This window comes from Stenella coeruleoalba, assembly GCF_951394435.1.
Source record: "Stenella coeruleoalba genome assembly, contig: scaffold_151, whole genome shotgun sequence".
Taxonomy (NCBI): Eukaryota; Metazoa; Chordata; class Mammalia; order Artiodactyla; family Delphinidae; genus Stenella; species Stenella coeruleoalba.
The window spans coordinates 19,419-34,098 of NW_027646317.1; the positions used below are offsets into that span (position 1 = coordinate 19,419).

Sequence of the window (14,680 nt, forward strand, 5' to 3'; positions counted from 1 at the left end):
CGGAACCAGATTAGGTCCTGAAGCCATCCTGCGGTGTTGCGGCCAGGTCACAAGAAAGGGAGTTGAAGAAAGGAGCTCAGGGGCACTGTAATTCACAAACCTGCAGAGTTATAAATGACAGCTATCGTCCAAAAATAGACTGAAGTAAGGCTGCCAAGAGGACTTGAAAGCGGGGCAGAATTGCAGTAAACCGATTTCAGGAGGTAGACTGGAATTGCATTGAAAGCATAGGAAAAGAGGCAGAACGTCCACAATGATGCACTTGGCCAAAAAGGGCGTATGCGTTTTTTCCTGAATATATTCAGGAAAAAACGCATACGCCCTTTTTGGCCAACCAAGCAAGCTTGCAAAGGAAATCTGCACTACAATGAAGTCTCACTTCCCCCCGGTCAAAAGGGCCATCTGAAAAAAGTGTAAAATCCAGAAAGGCAGGACAGGCCATGGAGAACTGGGAGCCTTGTTATGCTGATGGGCGGGATGTAAATTGCCAACAACCACTCGGGAGAAGTGTATGGTGTTTCCTGAAACATCTAAAAAACAAAGCAACAGAACCTAGGGCACTTCCACTTATGGTCCTATAGCTTAGGGAAATTAAAATCAATAAGACACAGCCACCCCAAAGTTTGGGACGCCTCTGTTTACAAGAACCTCGTTTACAGTACAAGTTCAACATTGCAGAAAGTGAAAAATGGATAAAGAAGTTGTGGTATTTACTTACAAAGCAATATCACTCAGCAATGAAATCTGTGTCATCAGGCCCGTAGCAGCACAATGAGTGGATTCAGGTATGATGATTCTAACTGAAGTAAGTCACACAGAAAAAGAAACATCATAAGATATCAGTAATACACGGAATGTAAACTTGGCTACACAGGAACTGAATTACAGAACAGAACAGGGACTCAAATTTAGAAAACCAACTTATGCTTGCTTAAGGGTAAAGGTGAGTTGGGGTGCTGCATAAAACCAGAGATTGAAATGAGCACAGATAAAGTTCCTTAAGTCAAATATGGAATAGACAAGAGCTACTCATTGCTCTACGAAATGGACTCAACACCGCATATTAAACGCCTAAGAATGTACCTGACTAGTAAGTATCTTCAAACCTATGGATTGCTATGTCTCCGAAAGAGAATCAAGCATGTGTACAGGGGCATAAACGCAGCAGTGATAGGATTGGAGAGGTTCGGTGAGCAAATGAAGACCCTTTGAAGTCATATTGCATGGTACCCATTACACGGGTCTCAACTCTCCAGGTTTAAGGTATTCTTCCTTCAGCTAAAACATGCATGTGGAACCCAAGTATGATCAACCATGTGAACGGGAGACGTGTTCAAATATGTCTCAGTTTTCCTCCCCTGGTACTCGGGTGCAACATTCCAGACGCTTTACTAACACTCTCCCCACTTGGAGAGTCAGCGCCTTTAACCTCCTGTTTGGCCCAGTTTGCAATTTCTGCGGAAGATGAACAGGAATACCGAGAACCAATGAGAGACTAGCTGGAGGAGTCTGGACGGGCAAATTTAACTCTCATTTCCCACCAGGAAGAGGAAATAACCAAAGGCTCAGCGTGCCGTGCCGGAACCAGATTAGGGCCTGAAGCCATCCTGCGGTGTTGCGGCCAGGTCACAAGAAAGCAAGTTGAAGAAAGGAGCTCAGGGGCACTGTAATTCACAAACCTGCAGAGTTATAAATGACAGCTATCGTCCAAAAATAGACTGAAGTAAGGCTGCCAAGAGGACTTGAAAGCGGGGCAGAATTGCAGGAAACCGATTTCAGGAGGTAGACTGGAATTGCACTGAAAGCATAGGAAAAGAGGCAGAACGTCCACAATGATGCACTTGGCCAAAAAGGGCGTATGCGTTTTTTCCTGAATATATTCAGGAAAAAACGCATACGCCCTTTTTGGCCAACCAAGCAAGCTTGCAAAGGAAATCTGCACTACAATGAAGTCTCACTTCCCCTCGGTCAAAAGGGCCATCTGAAGAAAGTGTAAAATCCAGAAAGGCAGGACAGGCCATGGAGAACTGGGAGCCTTGTTAATCTGATGGGCGGGATGTAAATTGCCAACAACCACTCGGGAGAAGTATATGGTGTTTCCTGAAACATCTAAAAAACAAAGCAACAGAGCCTAGGGCAGTTCCACTTATGGTCCTATAGCTTAGGGAAATTAAAATCAAAAAGACACAGCCACCCCAAAGTTTAGAATGGCTCTGTTTACAAGAACCTCGTTTACAGTACAAGTTCAACATCGCAGAAAGTGAAAAATGGATAAAGAAGTTGTGGTATTTACTTACAAAGCAATATCACTCAGGAATGAAATCTATGTCATCAGGCCCTTAGCAGCACAATGAGTGGATTCAGGTATGATGATTCTAACTGAAATAAGTCACACAGAATAAGAAACATCATAAGATATCACTAATACACGGAATGTAAACTTGGCTACACAGGAACTGAATTCCAAAACAGAACAGGGTCTCAAATTTAGAAAATCAACTTATGCTTGCTTAAGTGTAAAGGTGAGTTGGGGTGCTGCATAAAACCAGAGATTGAAATGAGCACAGATAAAGTTCCTTAAGTCAAATATGGAATAGACAAGAGCTACTCCTGGCTCAACGAAATGGACTCAACACCGCATATTAAACGCCTAAGAATGTACCTGACTAGTAAGTATCTTAAAACCTATGGATTGCTATGTCTCCGAAAGAGAATCAAGCATGTGTACAGGGGCATAAACGCAGCAGTGATAGGATTGGAGAGGTTCGGTGAGCAAATGAAGACCCTTTGAAGTCATATTGCATGGTACCCATTCCACGGGTTTTAACTACCCAGGTTTAAGGTATTCTTCCTTCAGCTAAATCATGCATGTGGAACCTAGAGTATGATCAACCATGTGATCGGGAGACGTGTTCAAATATGTCTCAGTTTTCCTCCCCTGGTACTCGGGTACAACATTCCAGACGCTTTACTAACACTCTCCCGACTTGGAGAGTCAGTCCCTTTAACCTCCTGTTTGGCCCAGTTTGCAATTTCTGCGGAAGATGAACAGGAATAGCGAGAACCAATGAGAGGCTAGCTGGAGGTGTCTGGACGGGCAAATTTAACTCTCATTTCCCATCAGGAAGAGGAATTAACCAAAGGCTCAGCATGCCGTGCCGGAACCAGATTAGGGCCTGAAGCCATCCTGCGGTGTTGCGGCCAGCTCAAAAGAAAGCGAGTTGAAGAAAGGAGCTCAGGGGCACTGTAATTCACAAACCTGCAGAGTTATAAATGACAGCTATCGTCCAAAAATAGACTGAAGTAAGGCTGCCAAGAGGACTTGAAAGCGGGGCAGAATTGCAGGAAACCGATTTCAGGAGGTAGACTGGAATTGCATTGAAAGCATAGGAAAAGAGGCAGAACGTCCACAATGATGCACTTGGCCAAAAAGGGCGTATGCGTTTTTTCCTGAATATATTCAGGAAAAAACGCATACGCCCTTTTTGGCCAACCAAGCAAGCTTGCAAAGGAAATCTGCACTACAATGAAGTCTCACTTCCCCCCGGGCAAAAGGGCCATCTGAAAAAAGTGTAAAATCCAGAAAGGCAGGACAGGCCATGGAGAACTGGGAGCCTTGTTATGCTGATGGGTGGGATGTAAATTGCCAACAGACACTCGGGAGAAGTGTATGGTGTTTCCTGAAACATCTAAAAAACAAAGCAACAGAGCCTAGGGCACTGCCACTTATGGTCCTATAGCTTAGGGAAATTAAAATCAAAAAGACACAGCCACCCCAAAGTTTGGGACGCCTCTGTTTACAAGAACCTCGTTTACAGTACAAGTTCAACATCGCAGAAAGTGAAAAATGGATAAAGAAGTTGTGGTATTTACTTACAAAGCAATATCACTCAGCAATGAAATCTATGTCATCAGGCCCTTAGCATCACAATGAGTGGATTCAGGTATGATGATTCTAACTGAAATAAGTCACACAGAAAAAGAAACATCATAAGATATCAGTAATACACGGAATGTAAACTTGGCTACACAGGAACTGAATTACAGAACAGAACAGGGTCTCAAATTTAGAAAACCAACTTATGCTTGCTTAAGGGGAAAGGTGAGTTGGGGTGCTGCATAAAACCAGAGATTGAAATGAGCACAGATAAAGTTCCTTAAGTCAAATATGGAATAGACAAGAGCTACTCCTTGCTCAACGAAATGGACTCAACACCGCATATTAAACGCCTAAGAATGTACCTGACTAGTAAGTATCGGAAAACCTATTGATTGCTATGTCTCCAAAAGAGAATCAAGCATGTGTACAGGGGCATAAACGCAGCAGTGATAGGATTGGAGAGGTTCGGTGAGCAAATGAAGACCCTTTGAAGTCATATTGCATGGTACCCATTACACGGGTCTTAACTCTCCAGGTTTAAGTTATTCTTCCTTCAGCTAAAACATGCATGTGGAACCCAAGTATGATTAACCATGTGAACGGGAGACGTGTTCAAATATGTCTCAGTTTTCCTCCCCTGGTACTCGGGTGCAACATTCCAGACGCTTTACTAACACTCTCCCCACTTGGAGAGTCAGCGCCTTTAACCTCCAGTTTTGGCCCAGTTTGCAATTTCTGCGGAAGATGAACAGGAATAGCGAGAACCAATGAGAGACTAGCTGCAGGTGTCTGGACGGGCAAATTTAACTCTCATTTCCCACCAGGAAGAGGAAATAACCAAAGGCTCAGCGTGCCGTGCCGGAACCAGATTAGGGCCTGAAGCCATCCTGCGGTGTTGCGGCCAGGTCACAAGAAAGCGAGTTGAAGAAAGGAGCTCAGGGGCACTGTAATTCACAAACCTGCAGAGTTATAAATGACAGCTATCGTCCAAAAATAGACTGAAGTAAGGCTGCCAAGAGGACTTGAAAGCGGGGCAGAATTGCAGGAAACCGATTTCAGGAGGTAGACTGGAATTGCATTGAAAGCATAGGAAAAGAGGCAGAACGTCCACAATGATGCACTTGGCCAAAAAGGGCGTATGCGTTTTTTCCTGAATATATTCAGGAAAAAACGCATACGCCCTTTTTGGCCAACCAAGCAAGCTTGCAAAGGAAATCTGCACTACAATGAAGTCTCACTTCCCCCCGGTCAAAAGAGCCATCTGAAAAAAGTGTAAAATCCAGAAAGGCAGGACAGGCCATGGAGAACTGGGAGCCTTGTTATGCTGATGGGCGGGATGTAAATTGCCAACAACCACTCAGGATAAGTGTATGGTGTTTCCTGAAACATCTAAAAAACAAAGCAACAGAGCCTAGGGCACTGCCACTTATGGTCCTATAGCATAAGGAAATTAAAATCAAAAAGACACAGCCACCCCAAAGTTTGGGACGCCTCTGTTTACAAGAACCTCCTTTACAGTACAAGTTCAACATCTCAGAAAGTAAAAAATGGATAAAGAAGTTGTGGTATTTACTTACAAAGTAATATCACTCAGCAATGAAATCTGTGTCATCAGGCCCTTAGCAGCACAATGAGTGGATTCAGGTATGATGATTCTAACTGAAGTAAGTCACACAGAAAAAGAAACATCATAAGATATCAGTAATACACGGAATGTAAACTTGGCTACACAGGAACTGAATTCCAAAACAGAACAGGGTCTCAAATTTAGAAAACCAACTTATGCTTGCTTAAGGGGAAAGGTGAGTTGGGGTGCTGCATAAAACCAGAGATTGAAATGAGCACAGATAAAGTTCCTTAAGCCAAATATGGAATAGACAAGAGCTACTCCTTGCTCAACGAAATGGACTCAACACCGCATATTAAACGCCTAAGAATGTACCTGACTAGTAAGTATCTTCAAACCTATGGATTGCTATGTCTCCGAAAGAGAATCAAGCATGTGTACAGGGGCATAAACGCAGCAGTGATAGGATTGGAGAGGTTCGGTGAGCAAATGAAGACCCTTTGAAGTCATATTGCATGGTACCCATTACACGGGTCTCAACTCTCCAGGTTTAAGGTATTCTTCCTTCAGGTAAAACATGCATGTGGAACCCAAGTATGATCAACCATGTGAACGGGAGACGTGTTCAAATATGTCTCAGTTTTCCTCCCCTGGTACTCGGGTGCAACATTCCAGACGCTTTACTAACACTCTCCCCACTTGGAGAGTCAGTCCCTTTAACCTCCTGTTTGGCCCAGTTTGCAATTTCTGCGGAAGATGAACAGGAATACCGAGAACCAATGAGAGACTAGCTGGAGGAGTCTGGACGGGCAAATTTAACTCTCATTTCCCACCAGGAAGAGGAAATAACCAAAGGCTCAGCGTGCCGTGCCGGAACCAGATTAGGGCCTGAAGCCATCCTGCGGTGTTGCGGCCAGGTCACAAGAAAGCAAGTTGAAGAAAGGAGCTCAGGGGCACTGTAATTCACAAACCTGCAGAGTTATAAATGACAGCTATCGTCCAAAAATAGACTGAAGTAAGGCTGCCAAGAGGACTTGAAAGCGGGGCAGAATTGCAGGAAACCGATTTCAGGAGGTAGACTGGAATTGCACTGAAAGCATAGGAAAAGAGGCAGAACGTCCACAATGATGCACTTGGCCAAAAAGGGCGTATGCGTTTTTTCCTGAATATATTCAGGAAAAAACGCATACGCCCTTTTTGGCCAACCAAGCAAGCTTGCAAAGGAAATCTGCACTACAATGAAGTCTCACTTCCCCTCGGTCAAAAGGGCCATCTGAAAAAAGTGTAAAATCCAGAAAGGCAGGACAGGCCATGGAGAACTGGGAGCCTTGTTAATCTGATGGGCGGGATGTAAATTGCCAACAACCACTCGGGAGAAGTATATGGTGTTTCCTGAAACATCTAAAAAACAAAGCAACAGAACCTAGGGCACTTCCACTTATGGTCCTATAGCTTAGGGAAATTAAAATCAAAAAGACACAGCCACCCCAAAGTTTAGAATGGCTCTGTTTACAAGAACCTCGTTTACAGTACAAGTTCAACATCGCAGAAAGTGAAAAATGGATAAAGAAGTTGTGGTATTTACTTACAAAGCAATATCACTCAGCAATGAAATCTATGTCATCAGGCCCTTAGCAGCACAGTGAGTGGATTCAGGTATGATGATTCTAACTGAAATAAGTCACACAGAAAAAGAAACATCATAAGATATCACTAATACACGGAATGTAAACTTGGCTACACAGGAACTGAATTCCAAAACAGAACAGGGTCTCAAATTTAGAAAATCAACTTATGCTTGCTTAAGTGTAAAGGTCAGTTGGGGTGCTGCATAAAACCAGAGATTGAAATGAGCACAGATAAAGTTCCTTAAGTCAAATATGGAATAGACAAGAGCTACTCCTGGCTCAACGAAATGGACTCAACACCGCATATTAAACGCCTAAGAATGTACCTGACTAGTAAGTATCTTAAAACCTATGGATTGCTATGTCTCCGAAAGAGAATCAAGCATGTGTACAGGGGCATAAACGCAGCAGTGATAGGATTGGAGAGGTTCGGTGAGCAAATGAAGACCCTTTGAAGTCATATTGCATGGTACCCATTCCACGGGTTTCAACTACCCAGGTTTAAGGTATTCTTCCTTCAGCTAAAACATGCATGTGGAACCTAGAGTATGATCAACCATGTGATCGGGAGACGTGTTCAAATATGTCTCAGTTTTCCTCCCCTGGTACTCGGGTACAACATTCCAGACGCTTTACTAACACTCTCCCGACTTGGAGAGTCAGTCCCTTTAACCTCCTGTTTGGCCCAGTTTGCAATTTCTGCGGAAGATGAACAGGAATAGCGAGAACCAATGAGAGGCTAGCTGGAGGTGTCTGGACGGGCAAATTTAACTCTCATTTCCCATCAGGAAGAGGAATTAACCAAAGGCTCAGCATGCCGTGCCGGAACCAGATTAGGGCCTGAAGCCATCCTGCGGTGTTGCGGCCAGCTCAAAAGAAAGCGAGTTGAAGAAAGGAGCTCAGGGGCACTGTAATTCACAAACCTGCAGAGTTATAAATGACAGCTATCGTCCAAAAATAGACTGAAGTAAGGCTGCCAAGAGGACTTGAAAGCGGGGCAGAATTGCAGGAAACCGATTTCAGGAGGTAGACTGGAATTGCATTGAAAGCATAGGAAAAGAGGCAGAACGTCCACAATGATGCACTTGGCCAAAAAGGGCGTATGCGTTTTTTCCTGAATATATTCAGGAAAAAACGCATACGCCCTTTTTGGCCAACCAAGCAAGCTTGCAAAGGAAATCTGCACTACAATGAAGTCTCACTTCCCCCCGGTCAAAAGGGCCATCTGAAAAAAGTGTAAAATCCAGAAAGGCAGGACAGGCCATGGAGAACTGGGAGCCTTGTTATGCTGATGGGTGGGATGTAAATTGCCAACAGACACTCGGGAGAAGTGTATGGTGTTTCCTGAAACATCTAAAAAACAAAGCAACAGAGCCTAGGGCACTGCCACTTATGGTCCTATAGCTTAGGGAAATTAAAATCAAAAAGACACAGCCACCCCAAAGTTTGGGACGCCTCTGTTTACAAGAACCTCGTTTACAGTACAAGTTCAACATCGCAGAAAGTGAAAAATGGATAAAGAAGTTGTGGTATTTACTTACAAAGCAATATCACTCAGCAATGAAATCTATGTCATCAGGCCCTTAGCATCACAATGAGTGGATTCAGGTATGATGATTCTAACTGAAATAAGTCACACAGAAAAAGAAACATCATAAGATATCAGTAATACACGGAATGTAAACTTGGCTACACAGGAACTGAATTACAGAACAGAACAGGGTCTCAAATTTAGAAAACCAACTTATGCTTGCTTAAGGGGAAAGGTGAGTTGGGGTGCTGCATAAAACCAGAGATTGAAATGAGCACAGATAAAGTTCCTTAAGTCAAATATGGAATAGACAAGAGCTACTCCTTGCTCAACGAAATGGACTCAACACCGCATATTAAACGCCTAAGAATGTACCTGACTAGTAAGTATCGGAAAACCTATTGATTGCTATGTCTCCAAAAGAGAATCAAGCATGTGTACAGGGGCATAAACGCAGCAGTGATAGGATTGGAGAGGTTCGGTGAGCAAATGAAGACCCTTTGAAGTCATATTGCATGGTACCCATTACACGGGTCTTAACTCTCCAGGTTTAAGTTATTCTTCCTTCAGCTAAAACATGCATGTGGAACCCAAGTATGATCAACCATGTGAACGGGAGACGTGTTCAAATATGTCTCAGTTTTCCTCCCCTGGTACTCGGGTGCAACATTCCAGACGCTTTACTAACACTCTCCCCACTTGGAGAGTCAGCGCCTTTAACCTCCTGTTTGGCCCAGTTTGCAATTTCTGCGGAAGATGAACAGGAATAGCGAGAACCAATGAGAGACTAGCTGGAGGTTTCTGGACGGGCAAATTTAACTCTCATTTCCCACCAGGAAGAGGAAATAACCAAAGGCTCAGCGTGCCGTGCCGGAACCAGATTAGGGCCTGAAGCCATCCTGCGGTGTTGCGGCCAGGTCACAAGAAAGCGAGTTGAAGAAAGGAGCTCAGGGGCACTGTAATTCACAAACCTGCAGAGTTATAAATGACAGCTATCGTCCAAAAATAGACTGAAGTAAGGCTGCCAAGAGGACTTGAAAGCGGGGCAGAATTGCAGGAAACCGATTTCAGGAGGTAGACTGGAATTGCATTGAAAGCATAGGAAAAGAGGCAGAACGTCCACAATGATGCACTTGGCCAAAAAGGGCGTATGCGTTTTTTCCTGAATATATTCAGGAAAAAACGCATACGCCCTTTTTGGCCAACCAAGCAAGCTTGCAAAGGAAATCTGCACTACAATGAAGTCTCACTTCCCCCCGGTCAAAAGAGCCATCTGAAAAAAGTGTAAAATCCAGAAAGGCAGGACAGGCCATGGAGAACTGGGAGCCTTGTTATGCTGATGGGCGGGATGTAAATTGCCAACAGACACTCGGGAGAAGTGTATGGTGTTTCCTGAAACATCTAAAAAACAAAGCAACAGAGCCTAGGGCACTGCCACTTATGGTCCTATAGCATAGGGAAATTAAAATCAAAAAGACACAGCCACCCCAAAGTTTGGGACGCCTCTGTTTACAAGAACCTCCTTTACAGTACAAGTTCAACATCGCAGAAAGTAAAAAATGGATAAAGAAGTTGTGGTATTTACTTACAAAGCAATATCACTCAGCAATGAAATCTGTGTCATCAGGCCCTTAGCAGCACAATGAGTGGATTCAGGTATGATGATTCTAACTGAAGTAAGTCACACAGAAAAAGAAACATCATAAGATATCAGTAATACACGGAATGTAAACTTGGCTACACAGGAACTGAATTCCAAAACAGAACAGGGTCTCAAATTTAGAAAACCAACTTATGCTTGCTTAAGGGGAAAGGTGAGTTGGGGTGCTGCATAAAACCAGAGATTGAAATGAGCACAGATAAAGTTCCTTAAGCCAAATATGGAATAGACAAGAGCTACTCCTTGCTCAACGAAATGGACTCAACACCCCATATTAAATGCCTAAGAATGTACCTGACTAGTAAGTATCTTAAAACCTATGGATTGCTATGTGTCCAAAAGAGAATCAAGCGTGTGTACAGGGGCATAAACGCAGCAGTGATAGGATTGGAGAGGTTCGGTGAGCAAATGAAGACCCTTTGAAGTCATATTGCATGGTACCCATTCCACGGGTCTCAACTCTCCAGGTTTAAGGTATTCTTCCTTCAGCTAAAACATGCATGTGGAACCCAGAGTATGATCAACCATGTGAACGGGAGACGTGTTCAAATATGTCTCAGTTTTCGTACCCTGGTACTCGGGTCCAAAATTCCAGACGCTTTACTAACACTCTCCCGACTTGGAGAGTCAGTCCCTTTAACCTCCTGTTTGGCCCAGTTTGCAATTTCTGCGGAAGATGAACAGGAATAGCGAGAACCAATGAGAGACTAGCTGGAGGTGTCTGGACGGGCAAATTTAACTCTCATTTCCCACCAGGAAGAGGAATTAACCAAAGGCTCAGCGTGCCGTGCCGGAACCAGATTAGGGACTGAAGACATCCTGCGGTGTTGCGGCCAGGTCACAAGAAAGCAAGTTGAAGAAAGGAGCTCAGGGGCACTGTAATTCACAAACCTGCAGAGTTATAAATGACAGCTATCGTCCAAAAATAGACTGAAGTAAGGCTGCCAAGAGGACTTGAAAGCGGGGCAGAATTGCAGGAAACCGATTTCAGGAGGTAGACTGGAATTGCACTGAAAGCATAGGAAAAGAGGCAGAACGTCCACAATGATGCACTTGGCCAAAAAGGGCGTATGCGTTTTTTCCTGAATATATTCAGGAAAAAACGCATACGCCCTTTTTGGCCAACCAAGCAAGCTTGCAAAGGAAATCTGCACTACAATGAAGTCTCACTTCCCCTCGGTCAAAAGGGCCATCTGAAAAAAGTGTAAAATCCAGAAAGGCAGGACAGGCCATGGAGAACTGGGAGCCTTGTTAATCTGATGGGCGGGATGTAAATTGCCAACAACCACTCGGGAGAAGTATATGGTGTTTCCTGAAACATCTAAAAAACAAAGCAACAGAACCTAGGGCACTTCCACTTATGGTCCTATAGCTTAGGGAAATTAAAATCAAAAAGACACAGCCACCCCAAAGTTTAGAATGGCTCTGTTTACAAGAACCTCGTTTACAGTACAAGTTCAACATCGCAGAAAGTGAAAAATGGATAAAGAAGTTGTGGTATTTACTTACAAAGCAATATCACTCAGCAATGAAATCTATGTCATCAGGCCCTTAGCAGCACAGTGAGTGGATTCAGGTATGATGATTCTAACTGAAATAAGTCACACAGAAAAAGAAACATCATAAGATATCACTAATACACGGAATGTAAACTTGGCTACACAGGAACTGAATTCCAAAACAGAACAGGGTCTCAAATTTAGAAAATCAACTTATGCTTGCTTAAGTGTAAAGGTCAGTTGGGGTGCTGCATAAAACCAGAGATTGAAATGAGCACAGATAAAGTTCCTTAAGTCAAATATGGAATAGACAAGAGCTACTCCTGGCTCAACGAAATGGACTCAACACCGCATATTAAACGCCTAAGAATGTACCTGACTAGTAAGTATCTTAAAACCTATGGATTGCTATGTCTCCGAAAGAGAATCAAGCATGTGTACAGGGGCATAAACGCAGCAGTGATAGGATTGGAGAGGTTCGGTGAGCAAATGAAGACCCTTTGAAGTCATATTGCATGGTACCCATTCCACGGGTTTCAACTACCCAGGTTTAAGGTATTCTTCCTTCAGCTAAAACATGCATGTGGAACCTAGAGTATGATCAACCATGTGATCGGGAGACGTGTTCAAATATGTCTCAGTTTTCCTCCCCTGGTACTCGGGTACAACATTCCAGACGCTTTACTAACACTCTCCCGACTTGGAGAGTCAGTCCCTTTAACCTCCTGTTTGGCCCAGTTTGCAATTTCTGCGGAAGATGAACAGGAATAGCGAGAACCAATGAGAGGCTAGCTGGAGGTGTCTGGACGGGCAAATTTAACTCTCATTTCCCATCAGGAAGAGGAATTAACCAAAGGCTCAGCATGCCGTGCCGGAACCAGATTAGGGCCTGAAGCCATCCTGCGGTGTTGCGGCCAGCTCAAAAGAAAGCGAGTTGAAGAAAGGAGCTCAGGGGCACTGTAATTCACAAACCTGCAGAGTTATAAATGACAGCTATCGTCCAAAAATAGACTGAAGTAAGGCTGCCAAGAGGACTTGAAAGCGGGGCAGAATTGCAGGAAACCGATTTCAGGAGGTAGACTGGAATTGCATTGAAAGCATAGGAAAAGAGGCAGAACGTCCACAATGATGCACTTGGCCAAAAAGGGCGTATGCGTTTTTTCCTGAATATATTCAGGAAAAAACGCATACGCCCTTTTTGGCCAACCAAGCAAGCTTGCAAAGGAAATCTGCACTACAATGAAGTCTCACTTCCCCCCGGTCAAAAGGGCCATCTGAAAAAAGTGTAAAATCCAGAAAGGCAGGACAGGCCATGGAGAACTGGGAGCCTTGTTATGCTGATGGGTGGGATGTAAATTGCCAACAGACACTCGGGAGAAGTGTATGGTGTTTCCTGAAACATCTAAAAAACAAAGCAACAGAGCCTAGGGCACTGCCACTTATGGTCCTATAGCTTAGGGAAATTAAAATCAAAAAGACACAGCCACCCCAAAGTTTGGGACGCCTCTGTTTACAAGAACCTCGTTTACAGTACAAGTTCAACATCGCAGAAAGTGAAAAATGGATAAAGAAGTTGTGGTATTTACTTACAAAGCAATATCACTCAGCAATGAAATCTATGTCATCAGGCCCTTAGCATCACAATGAGTGGATTCAGGTATGATGATTCTAACTGAAATAAGTCACACAGAAAAAGAAACATCATAAGATATCAGTAATACACGGAATGTAAACTTGGCTACACAGGAACTGAATTACAGAACAGAACAGGGTCTCAAATTTAGAAAACCAACTTATGCTTGCTTAAGGGGAAAGGTGAGTTGGGGTGCTGCATAAAACCAGAGATTGAAATGAGCACAGATAAAGTTCCTTAAGTCAAATATGGAATAGACAAGAGCTACTCCTTGCTCAACGAAATGGACTCAACACCGCATATTAAACGCCTAAGAATGTACCTGACTAGTAAGTATCGGAAAACCTATTGATTGCTATGTCTCCAAAAGAGAATCAAGCATGTGTACAGGGGCATAAACGCAGCAGTGATAGGATTGGAGAGGTTCGGTGAGCAAATGAAGACCCTTTGAAGTCATATTGCATGGTACCCATTACACGGGTCTTAACTCTCCAGGTTTAAGTTATTCTTCCTTCAGCTAAAACATGCATGTGGAACCCAAGTATGATCAACCATGTGAACGGGAGACGTGTTCAAATATGTCTCAGTTTTCCTCCCCTGGTACTCGGGTGCAACATTCCAGACGCTTTACTAACACTCTCCCCACTTGGAGAGTCAGCGCCTTTAACCTCCTGTTTGGCCCAGTTTGCAATTTCTGCGGAAGATGAACAGGAATAGCGAGAACCAATGAGAGACTAGCTGGAGGTTTCTGGACGGGCAAATTTAACTCTCATTTCCCACCAGGAAGAGGAAATAACCAAAGGCTCAGCGTGCCGTGCCGGAACCAGATTAGGGCCTGAAGCCATCCTGCGGTGTTGCGGCCAGGTCACAAGAAAGCGAGTTGAAGAAAGGAGCTCAGGGGCACTGTAATTCACAAACCTGCAGAGTTATAAATGACAGCTATCGTCCAAAAATAGACTGAAGTAAGGCTGCCAAGAGGACTTGAAAGCGGGGCAGAATTGCAGGAAACCGATTTCAGGAGGTAGACTGGAATTACATTGAAAGCATAGGAAAAGAGGCAGAACGTCCACAATGATGCACTTGGCCAAAAAGGGCGTATGCGTTTTTTCCTGAATATATTCAGGAAAAAACGCATACGCCCTTTTTGGCCAACCAAGCAAGCTTGCAAAGGAAATCTGCACTACAATGAAGTCTCACTTCCCCCCGGTCAAAAGAGCCATCTGAAAAAAGTGTAAAATCCAGAAAGGCAGGACAGGCCATGGAGAACTGGGAGCCTTGTTAT

General features: G+C 43.8%; 1 long non-coding RNA gene across 1 annotated transcript in view; it reads right to left on the reverse strand.

Annotated features, from left to right (window-relative positions):
* Positions 1-2,294: 2,294 nt before the first annotated feature.
* LOC307181175 overlaps positions 2,295-14,680 on the reverse strand; it is a 216,018-nt gene continuing 203,632 nt past the window's right edge. Inside the window, exon 3 of the long non-coding RNA XR_013826069.1 lies at positions 2,295-2,375. This is a non-coding gene — a long non-coding RNA (uncharacterized lncRNA). The remainder of the gene's footprint in view (positions 2,376-14,680) is intronic.